The sequence below is a fragment of the Podarcis filfolensis genome, assembly GCF_964270895.1.
Source record: "Podarcis filfolensis genome assembly, chromosome: 6".
NCBI classification, from domain to species: Eukaryota; Metazoa; Chordata; class Lepidosauria; order Squamata; family Lacertidae; genus Podarcis; species Podarcis filfolensis.
Window position 1 is genome coordinate 79,144,407 of NC_139609.1, and position 13,242 is coordinate 79,157,648.

Below are 13,242 nucleotides of genomic sequence, written 5' to 3' on the forward strand. Positions count from 1 at the left end.
CTTCTGGGTCATGTGGCCAGCATAACTAAGCCGCTTCTGGCGAACCAGCGCAGCACACGGAAATGCCATTTACCTTCCCGCCAGAGTGGTACCTATTTATCTGCTTGCACTTTGACGTGCTTCCAAACTTCTAGGTTGGCAGGAGCAGGGACCGAGCAACGGGAGCTCACCCCATTGCAGGGATTTGAACCACCGACCTTCTGATCGGCAAGTCCAAGGTTCTGCGGTTTAAACCGCAGACTGTCCCAAGGTCACCCAGTGAGTTTCATGGCTGAGCAGGGATTTGAACCAAATGGCTTGCAGAAATGTTTCTATTAGTAGCAATGCACCATAAAATGATGGTAATTTTTTGCAATGGCTTAATCACACCCCCTCCGTGCTCAAACTGATGCAGAAATGTGATTACCTTAATTTAAGATTAGAAAAATGAGAAACTGGGAGAAAGTGAAATTGCCAGGTATGTCCATTCCTACTGATCATTAATAGCTGTGATGCAATGGAGAGGTAAAAAAAAAAGTGCTTCCATCCCCTACTCATCTTTTGATGCCAAATGGCATAATAGGAAAGACAGTCACAACTGGGTGGTAATTCAACCAGGGCTTGTATACGTTACAGCATTTCCTCTGCTGATAGTGACCGCGACCTGACCCATGTATGCTTCTTGTCTTTGTGACTTTGATGAATTGCTCTCTTCTGTGGGGAGAGAAGGTGCATTAAGGTTAGCTGCACAATTTATGTCAGTTGTTGCCAGCTCTAAGGGGGAAACAGTTAATTTATTTAAGAGGAAGGAAAATGCATGCAAGAAGGGAGTTTCTAACAAACAGAGCATGGCTGAGATGTGGCCAAAGAGACCTTTCATTCAGAAGGATGAGTCTGTTTATTTAATACTTCCAGTTTTTCCATGCGATTCCAGTCATTTGTGTATTGTGCACAGTCTGAACAAGTTAAAGAAAAATGAAAATAAATAAATCCAAATCTAAGGAGAAGATAAATATTCTCACAGGCTGTACTATCATTTCAAGCTGAAGTCAAATATATAATTCCACTGGAGTGAACCGAGCAATAGAAGACATTTTGTGTGTCATTTGTGCTCTTATGGCTATCTGATTTTTCATTCATCATCATCAACAACGAGTTTCTATTCCTCAAGGTCAGGAAATAAAATCTGTTTCTAGAATGATTTGGGCTGTGGGCCTAGTCTCCTCCTAGGTAAGATATAACAGCCAACTGTAATCATGGAAACACACACACAAATACAGATTATTTTATCTAGAATGACACACAATTCTATACATGTCTACTTATACTCTACAGAATTCAAGGGCGGAGCCAAATTTAGGGCAATATGGGTAGTTTTGAGCCAAGGGGGCACAAAACAACAACAACTACTATTAATACTGTTACTACAGACCCTCCAAGTGTCCCTATTTTCCAGGGACAGTCCTGGATTTACAGAAGCTATCCCAGTTTCTGATTCAATCCCAGAATCTCCTGCTTTTTCCTAGGACGTCCCTATTTTCGTCGGAGAAATGTTGGAGAGTATGGAGTTATGCAACTACACACACACACACAAAACCTTTAGAAGACATCTGAAGGCAGCCCTGTATAGGGAAGTTGTTTAATGTTTTATTATGTTTTTATGTATGTTGGAAGCCGCCCAGAGTGCCTGGGGCGACCCAGTCAGATAGGTGGGGCATAAATAATAAAAATGATGATTATGGTGATGATCATGTAATAGGACATCCCTATTTTCATCAGAGAAATGTTGGAGAGTATGCAACAACAACAACCACCTATATAAAAACTACATTTATATGGGTACCTACTAAGAAGATTCATAAAAAAGCAACCATACCAAAAGGAATTATTATGAAGATAAGAAATACTTAGGGGTGGGGTGCCAAATTTTGTCCTTTCTCAGAATGCCATACTACCAGTCCACCCCTATTCAAGGGGACCCACTTCTAGGCAAGTGTGTACAGTAGGAGAAGCCAGATGTTATGGGACGCCAACTCCCTTCCATCCCGTCAGCAGGGCCAACGGTCAGGAATGATGAGAGTTGTAGTCCAAAAGCATTTAGAGAACATCATGTCAGCTATGGCAGATGAGAAGTGTGATCCTAATGTCAGTTGGTACAGAAAGCATTGGTCTGATGTGTTGAGATTTTTCCTATTCTAATTAATTCTAGAGGGTTCTGGAAGCTTCTCTGTGTGAAAGAAACTGGTGCAAGCTGGAAATTTCTAGCTGACATGTAAGTTTCTATTCTGCCTAGGAACAAGCAGAAGGTTCATGATGTTTGAGTTATTCCTTCAGAGAAGCTGAGTACAGCTGTCTTAAACTGGTTCTGTTATCTCTTTCTGTCAAGTTCATGCTGACTATAATAATAAGGCCAGAAGGAGCCTGAGCTTCACTTTCTCTCTCTCTTTCCTTCTGGTGTGGTGTTCTGTGCATAGTATGCTTAGTGTTAAGGTTTTAGTCTTATTGTAAGTTTAAGTTAAGTTTGCTGCAACTAGATTTCTTATGGACAGTGCCAATCCTGAATGTATTGGATTTGTGGCCATTATGCTCATTTGCCTTCAGCAGCAGTAAAGCTCTGCTGGATGAAATATTGATTGCCTCTGGTCTATTTTGGGGGGAATCCTACAACGTGTTTAAGTTTTTACTCTGCGAACTATATGTTGGAATCTGCTCTGGATCAGTTTGAGTAGAATTAATGACACCTAAATGGGGCTGAGGAGCAGTTTGGGGGCTTACTGCTGGCTACCACTGGTGGGGGAACAACTGCTAGTGCGAAGCTGGGGCCTCCGTCATGGTGGGGCCCTTCTGTAGCCATTTCTGCTAGTGGGGAAAAACCAACACACCATCCTAAAAAGTCAACAACATCTGTGTTGGGACACACACACACACACACACACACACACACATATATATATATATATATATATATATATATATATATATATATAGTATATAGCAGGCATAGGCAAACTTGGCCCTCCAGATGTTTTGGGACTACAACTCCCATGATCCCTAGCTAACAGGACCAGTGGTCAGGGATGATGGGAATTGTAGTCCCAGAACACCTGGAGGGCCAAGTTTGCCTATGCATGGTGTATAGGGACAGAGCTAACTTCCTGACACTGGCATAACTCTAGCTTACCTGGATGTGTGTCCTGATCCCACCGGCCGAAAGGTGAGCCCGTGGGAGTGGTTTGCTGCAGGGATACCAAAGAAGGATGCAAAAAAAGTCACAGTGATCAGCTCTAGTGCTTTATTATAAGAAAGAGTAAGCTTACAGTAAATCAATCTGCCGGGCTTCGCTGCTGTTACCGACGTGCGATGGATGCTACAGCAGTGTGAGGTTGTCATGACTTGTCTGTGTTGAAGCAAATAACTTTTAGGCACAAAGCAGCATATGGCAGTTTGTCCAGAACCTCCCATCACACCTGGCCAGTGAGGCCATAGGTGGCAGCTATCCCAAGCTTCTCCTCTTGCTGGACCTAGAGCCCAGCATCCCAAGGTCCAAAGATAAGCAAAGCATCAAAGCAAGCCAATTGGCATATATCAAAGCAAGGAAATGTGAACATATAGGAGCTCATTCTTGCAGCAACTACCCATTATTTTGGGGGTTATCTTGACTACCAAGGTGGCGTTTGCAGACCTTCCGGAATGTTTCACCTTTGGTTCAACACAATGGGGCTGGCGTGTGATGGAGCAGTGGGGCCAAACTGGTTCTTCAAGAGGCACACTAGCACAGCCCCAACCTTGGGGTTAGGACTGCAGTTTTGTCCAGCTAAGTCACTGAATGACTGAAACAACTTCCACTTGGGCAATGGAGGTTTCCTTCCCTCGCACATCTCCCAAATTTGCTCTACTCAATCCCCCAACCCTCTGGGTGCAGATTTGGGGTGGGCTGCAGGGGGTTGCAGGGAGAAAAGAGGGGTGGGAAGTTTTTTTACTTGAATAATGGCTTTGTTGGAACCCTTTTGTCAATCACAATATACAGTGGTGCCTCAAGTTAAGAACTTAATTTGTTCTGGAGGTCTGTTCTTAACCTGAAACTGTTCTTAACCTGAAGCACCACTTTAGCTAATGGGGCCTTCTGCTGCCACTGCGCCACTGCTGCATGATTTCTGTTCTCATCCTGAAGCAAAGTTCTTAACCCGAGGTACTATTTCTGGGTTAGTGGAGTCTGTAACCTGAAGCGTATGTAACCCGAGGTACCACTGTAACTTATTTTAGCCTATAGCTTCAGAGACCAGGAAGTAAATAATAGTAATAACAAATGACACCTAAGTGAGTGATGTTTAAAAATTATATTTATATTTCTTTCCCCTCACACTTTTAAGGTTCTGGTTTTAGCAGCTGCCTCAGTGCTAGTCCTCCTTCCCTACACTTTCTCTGGTTTGGGGGACTGACTCTACTGTATATAGTCAGAGAAATACACACATATATCTACCTCTAACCAAAGCAACCTCTGGGCTCCAAGGCAGAAAATACCTGAGCGATTGACTCCTTACCAACTTCCAAGTTCTTAAACAGGCAAGACCCCAGGGCTGCTTGGGAGACCGAACACCTACGTTTCAACCGAATACAATTTACGTACCCTTCGTGGCAACGTTAAGCCTTGGCAGCAAGCCTTAGCAGCAGGGCCTTAAATCTTGCTGAAGCAAGATAATGGGAACTGACTTCCTCAGTGGTGAGATTCAAGAGCCTCTGGGTGATGCTTGTTGAGACCATCAAGCAGTGGCAGGATCTAGTGAGAGCAATCGGATGGCTAAATAAATAAACAGAATACAAAAGGAGAAAGGTAGAGTTGGTTTTCTTGTGCTTCGCTTTTGAGCTGATGTCACTTTTATTTGACTTTGGGTAAGTGGAGTAGAGGAACCTGGGATGTTGATTTACTTCTCCCAGAAGTTCAATAGCATTTTGATTTATGTTTATATTTTCATATCCTCTCAAAGGCCCCAAAGGGTGATTGTGTATGTTGGACTACAGGACAGACTGATTTGACATTGTGTTGAGTAGCCTTCAACTTTGAATGACGAATGTTTTGTTTGTGAATGTAAGGATTCCTGGAAAACATTCACTTAGTTTCTGGTATTTATTGTAATAAATAAAAATGGATGCATTCAGCCATCGTGGTAGACTATGCTTAAATGTGACAGGAATTAGCCTAGCCTGTCCCTCAGTTTGAATGCTTCCCTTCCCCTTTGTTCTCCTGATGCATCTGTGACTTGCATGTGCCTGTGTCAATCCATCTTTCTAGTGTGTGAATCCTTCTCCTTTTTAATTGATATGAGGCACATGGCAAAAATTGCCTGAAAAGCAAGAGAACAACAAAGCAAATCAATAAAATACAGTGGTACCTTAGGTTAAGAACTTAATTCATTCTGGAGGTCCGTTCTTAACCTGAAACTGTTCTTAACCTGAGGTACCACTTTAGCTAATGTGGCCCCCCACTGCCACCGCCACTCAATTTCTGTTCTCATCCTGAGGTAAAGTTCTTAACCCGAGGTACTATTTCTGCGTTAGTGGAGTCTGTAACCTGAAACGCCTGTAACCTGAGGTGCCACTGCAAATAGGATAGCCACTGTTAAAATATGAGCTACATTTGTCCTTTGTTAAACATAACAAAACAAAAATGCTAAGATCCTCAGCCATTTTTCAGCAGTCCACAGAATTAAAGGCTGAAGAGCAATTATTCTCCTACAACTATTACAGTTGTGCAAAGGCCCCCAAAGATGACTGTAATGGCTTTAGGGGTTGCTTGTGCGTATGTTACCGCCGCTCTGGGCTAGGTTGCCTGGTTAAACCATTTCTCTCTGGACAGCCATCCACTCCGTGGCTGTTCAGTCGCTAGCAGAATCCGTCAGTGGGCGTTTCTTGAACCTCTTCCAGCAAAGAAGTTCTTTGACGCCAAGTCGCTGCCTACTTTCCCTGCAAGGAAGTCTTCTGCGCAGGGTGGGTGTGGGCAGCGGAGGACCTGTGCTCTCCTCACTGGTCTCCTGCGAAGAGTCCTGGAGCCTCCTCTCTGCTTCCCCCATCGGCCCCCCTCTATCCCTGGTGTTGCGCTGATTTTCTTCCCCAGCCGGAGACCTGCCTCTCTCCCTGCTTGGCCCCTCTCCAGCATCGCTGTGGAGCCTCGCCTCCTCCTCTAGTTCCGATGGCAGTTCCCTGACAATGACCTTCATTGGACACTGAGTTTCTGATATAGCGCTAATCCGTGCAAGTCATTTGCTGAGAAATAGTTATCATGGTAGGGAATAATGCAAGTGTTAAGCTGCTAGGAAAAAGACAAAGCAGCTGCCAATTCCTAGCTTGCTTAGGAGGGTCCTTTCCTCCCTCTTCTCTTTTAAGGGACTCCTTTCTGTCTACTTTCTCACACCTTGGAGAGACTCCAAGTCTGGCTGGATGCCACCTTCCATGTGTGAAGTAAAAAGTTTCCTTTTCCATCTCTACCTTGCTTCACCATGGAATGTGCAAGAAAATAAGTCACTGTGTAATCAGGCCATCTCTGCTCTTTTAGTCTGTGATCCTTTCCTGCAGCATTTCACAGTAAAAGGAGGCCCACACAGTAGCTGATCTAGTCTATCTGCTGATTTATGTATTTTAATAATACAGGAGTCTTTTGCAAAAGAAAGTTGCCTTGAGAGTTTGCCTTTAACGTTCCATGAATAGACCTGTCTTCTACAGAAAGTTTGGCTTGCTCAAACCGCCAGATAGAGAGAAATAATTTTTAATAGCTTTGCTTAGCTCATATCCTTTAAGGTCTCTAGTGTGGTTTTGCCTAGACCTTTTGGGCTGCCTTGTTCCCAGAATTGTTAAAAAGGAGAGGAAAGGGGGGGGGCATTTCATAAATTTTGCTCACGTGTGAAGATTTTGCCCATGAGTGATTGCCAAGTACAACCTGAATTACCTAATTAGCACAAAATAAACAGAAGCTGCACGCGCGCACACACGCACACACACACACACACACACACCACGTGCTGCAGTCATAAAAATTAAGGTAATGGCCAGAGCACACAAACTCGAAAACTCAATGTGTTCTTTACTGAATGTAAGTAAAGCTGGGTGTCATTTATATGCTTCAGTGTCCTGAGTATTTGATCTCTAAGCCACCCTGACATGCAAGTGAGTGTGTCTATATATCAGAAGCATGTCATCAAATATTTGGGTATTTCAAATCAGTATATGAGTTTGGGGCTTCATCTCTGCACTGTCTACTTGGCCCTCCAGATGTTTTGGGACTACAACTCCCATCATCCCTAGCTAACAGGACCAGTGGTCAGGAATGATGGGAATTGTAGTCCCAAAACATCTGGAGGACCAAGTTTCTGCAGCCTCTCCTTATTTCCTTTCCCTCTTTCTCTGTCGGTTTGCCTTCATCTCTCAGACTCCTTCCTAGGGTCTTCTTCCTACCCTAATTCCTCTAAACATCTTTCTGCTCCAACCATCATTTCCTTCTCCTCCTCCCCCTGCCCCACCACATACTTCACAGAATCATACAATTGTAGAGTTGGAAGGGACCACAAGGTTCATCTCACCCAACCCCTTGCATTGCAGGAATCTTTTGCCCAACATGGGGCTCAAATCCATGACAGTGTGATTAAGAGTCTGATGGTCCATCAACTGAGCTGCTCGGGCCTGTTTCTTCTGTTGGTGCGGATGTTCACACCTTGGCTAGAGACACATTAGGAACAGCTTTAAGGACTCCAGTTGGTGTGAAGCTGGTTTGAGGAATAATCCATCAAACAGTAGTGTTGGGTTTTTTTTAAACAAAGTGAACAATATATATGTATTTTGGATAACATTGTGTGAACACATTAAAAACTCAGTGCTGGATATGCAGTGAGTGAGCACAGCCCTAGTTCCACACAGATTGCGCAGTTCTTCCTTAAGCTCTGAGTCAGTAAACCTGGCTACTCCATCACTGTGTATTCTCTGATGAAATTCACAGTGACTAATAACATTTCCCTATAAAATGCCAGCTTAGTTCTTGCTTTGTTGGATGCATGCTTGAGTATACTGGGAGAAATGTTCTGTGACCATTAGAATAGTTTGAGTAGCCTTGTTGTCTGAGTCCTCCTTTATAAAGCCTATTCACAGAAGTTCCATCAAGGGACATAGTTTGACATTCATTGAGGGTGAAGGCCTTTCTGGTTTAATCTTGCACTGAGTGCATCTTTCATATATTCTACATTTTCTAATAGAATCAGCAAAAAATCTGGTTCGGGAACATGGATTCTTGCCTAGTCCCAGTGTATGCTCTTTCTTAAATTCTCTGCTCCCATTGTGTATCATCCCTTGGAGATGACACACACTGCAGGGGACTAGAAATTGATTGATCATCTCATCCTTCTAATGAACTTACACAATGCTTATGAATTAGTAAGTCTGCAATCCTATACATCCTTTCCTAGGAGTAAGTCCCATTGAACTCAGCGGCACTTACTTCTGAGTAGTTGTTTTCCACATTTTCACAACAGCTAGCGATTTTCTTTTTAGAAGTACAGTGGTACCTCAGATTAAGTACTTAATTCGTTCCAGAGGTCCGTTCTTAACCTGAAACTGTTCTTAACCTGAAGCACCACTTTAGCTAATGTGGCCTCCTCCTGCTGCTGCTGCCACGCCGCCAGAGCACGATTTCTCATCCTGTTCTCATACTGAAGCAAAGTTCTTAACCTGAGGTACTATTTCTTGGTTAGCGGAGTCTGTAACCTGAAGCGTATGTAACCCGAGGTACCACTGTACTCATGAAATTTCATCAGCATTTTGGTGTGATGTTCTTGTAACACACACATTTTCCTAAGCAATTTTTCCTAATATGGACATTTTGGAAAAGCAATTTCCCCTTATATAATGTGTTTTTGTATTTTGGTCTCATGCATATATGCACTTACAGTATATGCACCCTTTGCTCTAGTATATGCATTTTTGAACACATTGCTTGGCTGGAAAACTGAACTGCAAAATTCAGGGAGGTGTGGATTTCAAACGATGGCTGTGTCTCAGTTTGCATATTGTTTTGAAATGTACATATTCAGTAAGTTTGCCTTTAAAAGCAAAATGAATTGAATCTATCCCCATCTCTATTTGTCGGCCATGTAAACTCTTATATGTAAACACAAGGGTTTGCTGACCAAAATAGAATTCCAATATTTTTACCCCTTACTTAAAATAGAATCACATAGCAACAACCCAAAATAGAGCGAGTGGATTCAATTTAGGACGCGCAGCATGAACCCAGCTGGTTATTTCCCTGAATGTTCATTCTTTAATTTCTCTTTATTCTTCTTCCAGAACTCTGCATTCTTCTGATACCAATCTCTGAATTAGACTGAAGATTACATCTGATATATTTTTTTTGCCTCCGTCATTTTTCTTTGGCAGCCCCTTATCTTTGGAACTCATCGCCTCCAGATATTTGCATGATTTTGTCCCGCCTACACTTTAAGAACTGCCTCAGAACTTTTCCCTGTGCTTCTCTAAGTCACTGACATTTGCTCTGGAATTTCCCCCCCTGTTGTCTTTCTTTAGACCTTCTTCATCTCTTTTTCCACATGAGTTTTTTGACAAAGGCCTGTGGACAAGGCCTTATCATGGTGGGCTTTATGTTATACGCTGGAGAGTGCTTGGTTTCAAGATATGTTTCTTAGCTAGATGAGCTAGATGAGAATACTGTTGCTGAAAAGCAGCACACAGGTTTTAGATTAGTGGTAATACTTTCCCCCCAAATAATAGTACACATGATACAAAAAGGTACAGGTGTGAAACAATGAAATAATTTCATTTCAGCCCGCTGTTCACGGTTAAAGGGATTCCCCCAAAATACTGCCTAAATGATATTTCACTATTTTTTTATTATTTTTTTGCCACCATTTCTTTGTCGCCAAGATGCTTGGTTGCGTGTCGAGGTCCCCAAGCCACCCCAAATAACACACACTTCACACAGGATTTTTGTTTAAGGTTTTTGGCATAATTTTGGCCACAACTTTATTAAAATACAAAAAATGTGAATGGTTGCTTAGGCATTGGTTGCGACTATCTGACACCGGTGGGGTCAGACTGACATTTCGCACGCCCGCGAAAGTCAGAAAGGGGAATACATTTTGGGGATAGCGACGGAGCAGGGAACCTGCCCTCAGCCCTCCCCAAATGCACCCAGGGGCTCTTGCGTGGCCCTAGCCCCTTGACAGGGTTCGGACAAAAGCAATGGTGAGCCCCTGTATTCCTTTAACAGAATACCCTTGCAGCAGCAGCATTAGAGGGGCAGGCACAGCCAATCCATGCCCCTCGACCAACCAAACCAAAAACCAATGCCTAACCACAACCTTACAAGTTGTGACGATTTGCTATGCAGTAGGCAAAAACCAAATGGCACCAGCCAATCAGCCAAATGGACAAAATTCCTACTGGGCCCCTGCCCCAAGAGCAGACAACCCCATGACAGGCATAGCAAGGTCAACACGAACAGCCCTAAATATAGGGAGGGAGGGCGGGCAATCCGATGCTCGCAGCGAAAAGAGGAAGCTCAATGCTGCATGCAGGGACCTTTAACATTGCTGGCTGTCAATCACAAAATGGCAACATTAACTTCTCCCCAACAACAAGGGAAGCCCAATCACAACAGTGGCCAACGACATAATTAGCCCGCCCCACAACTATGGGGTATCTTGCCAGCCCCCACCACAACACGTGCTCTCCATGAAGGAGAACACGCTTTGCGGGAACTTTACCTTCTTCCAATAGAAGTGCTTTTTGAAACAGTAAAGCCCCCTTCCAAAAGTCACCTTTACAGGCTTCAGTAGGTGAAGGGCTGACCACACCTGCTGATTCTTTCAGCTGCAGCTCCAACATCTGTGAATTCAGCACAATGAGTGGGAAGGGGAACTTATGTGCAATGTTGCTACATACACAAGACTTCAGCCTAGCCTGGCATAGGTGACAATAGAGAGAAGGAAGAAGGAGCGACTTCCTCTCACTCCCTCCCTCAGCCATCCTTCCTGCCCTTTTGCTGGTGCTCCTTCTCAGCTGCTTCCTGCTGGTCTAGCATGGTGTAGGTTCGCCGTTGCTTGGCCCCCTCCACTGCCCTGCCCTGCCCTCTACTCCTCCCTCCTCCATGCTTGAGGCTCTTCCAATGCTAGCATGGGCGAGAGGCTGGAGCTGCAGCTCAAGTCGCCCATGGGAGCCAGCCATCTACCCCTGGCTCCTGCCCGTCTACATGAGACAAGGGGAATAGCGGAGCCAACGTGGTGAGGGAGGTGGGACGCCGAATGTGGGGAACCCCCCTCCACAAAGGGCAGGAGGATTTGGTGTCATGAAAGTGTGTGTCCCCCCCCATCCCCTCCCAAACCTGTCTTTTATTTTGCCCGACCTGCCCGTATTTTGCCCAACCAAAGGTGGAAATCCTAGCTCCTGGCCACGTCTTCCTTCTTTGGCGATCACTCTTAGCCGAGTAAGATTGTCTTCCATGAGCATGGTCTTAACAGTGAGTCTGCAAGTGACTGTGGAGGCCGCCTACCTGGGTACATGTGTATGTGATTAGCCAGCCTCCCCCAGCTTGCGTTAGAATTCCTGCTCCGTGATTGCAGTCATGGGATTGTTGTCTTTCACATGATGGTGTATGTTTTGACTCCCCAAAGTGGGAAGCGATGGAGACAGAATGTTTGTGTTACTGTGTTCCGTGAAGTGGGACTATTGTCCTTTGTTCTTTTTCTCTTTGCTGTCTGATACTAGAGAGAGAGGGAGCCATGTTGCAGTGCTCTGTGTGTGTTTATATATAAATACAGTAGATTAGCCAAAATGCTGAGTTGCTGAGGTCTGTTGCACAAGCTGCGAAGACTCTGCGGATCCCTAAGTGTGCCTATGTCTGTTGGCATCGGTCGATGTGATGTTTGGGCAGAAGAAAGCTTTTGAAGCTCCCGATCGACCAGGAGGGAGGGAACATGCCAGTTGGGCATGTGTCTCTGCCAGGGTCCTACTCGAGAGTAGGACGAGCTCCTGACAGCTTGATCATCTCAAGATGTTTTGGATTGCGGCTCCTATCAGCCCCACTCAGCACTGCCAACGATAACTGATACGGAGAGCTCCAGGTTGGAGGAAGATGGTTCATAGGCCTTTCAGAACTCATATGCAGCATTTAGATATCTGGCAGCATCATGGGCTGAAGGAAGTATGGCCAACAGATGTGGTCCTGCTTCCCTTTCACAGAGTCAACTCTGTGAAGAGGGCTTATCAATAAGGCCTCTGGTCAATAAGAGTCCATTTCTCTTCTGGCTGGGGCTGAGGGGACTTGCTGTCCGAAGCAATCTGGAGCCTTCCAGGTTGGCAAAGGCTGATCTAGTGATTACATAATATGTGACCCTAAATTAAACCAAACCCTATGCCTTGCCTTCATATTTCTGAATCTGTGAGCAAAAGTTAAAGGCTTTTTTAAAAAAAAGGTCTTTTGAATCATGTGGAAATTTTCACAGAGCCTGATTTATATAAACAGGTCCATTTGTTCATTGAATGAGCCTGGAGCACTTCAAGGCAACTGTTTATGTTAAAGAAGAAACAGAAAATTTGGGTTGGCAAAGTTCCACCTTCACACCTAAAAGAGTTGTCAGGCCTTTAGATCAACACTTCGATGCTAATATATTTTTCCTGAAGGAGACAGCTGAAGCCAAGAGCATAATTTCTGGATGGAACATCCAGAGGTGTGAGCCTACTTGGTCATGGATGGGGAGACAAAATGGCCAGTGTTCATTGCAAGTTGACTTTGGCAGCGCTCCCTCAGAGGACCTGGATGAGTAAATGTTTTGCTCCTAAGTCACAGTACATGTTTATCCCTGTAGAAGTGGCCATAGTGGTGATCATAGAAAAATAACAAGGACAATCCTGAAAACACTTTGCCCTGATTTATGTTCACGGGACTCTTCTTTGAGTATCTACCAATTTGCTGTTGTTTAGTCGTTTAGTTGTGTCCAACTCTTCGTGACCCCATGGACCAGAGCACGCCAGACACTCCTGTCTTCCGCTGCCTCCTGCAGTTTGGTCAAACTCATGCTGGTAGCTTCGAGAACACCGTCCAACCATCTCGTCCTCTGTCATCCCCTTCCCCTTGCGCCCTCAATCTTTCCCAACATCAGGGGCTTTTCCAGGGAGTCTTCTCTTCTCATGAGGTAGCCAAAGTATTGGAGCCTCAGCTTCAGGATCTGTCCTTCCAGTGAGCACTCAGGGCTGATTTCCTTAAGA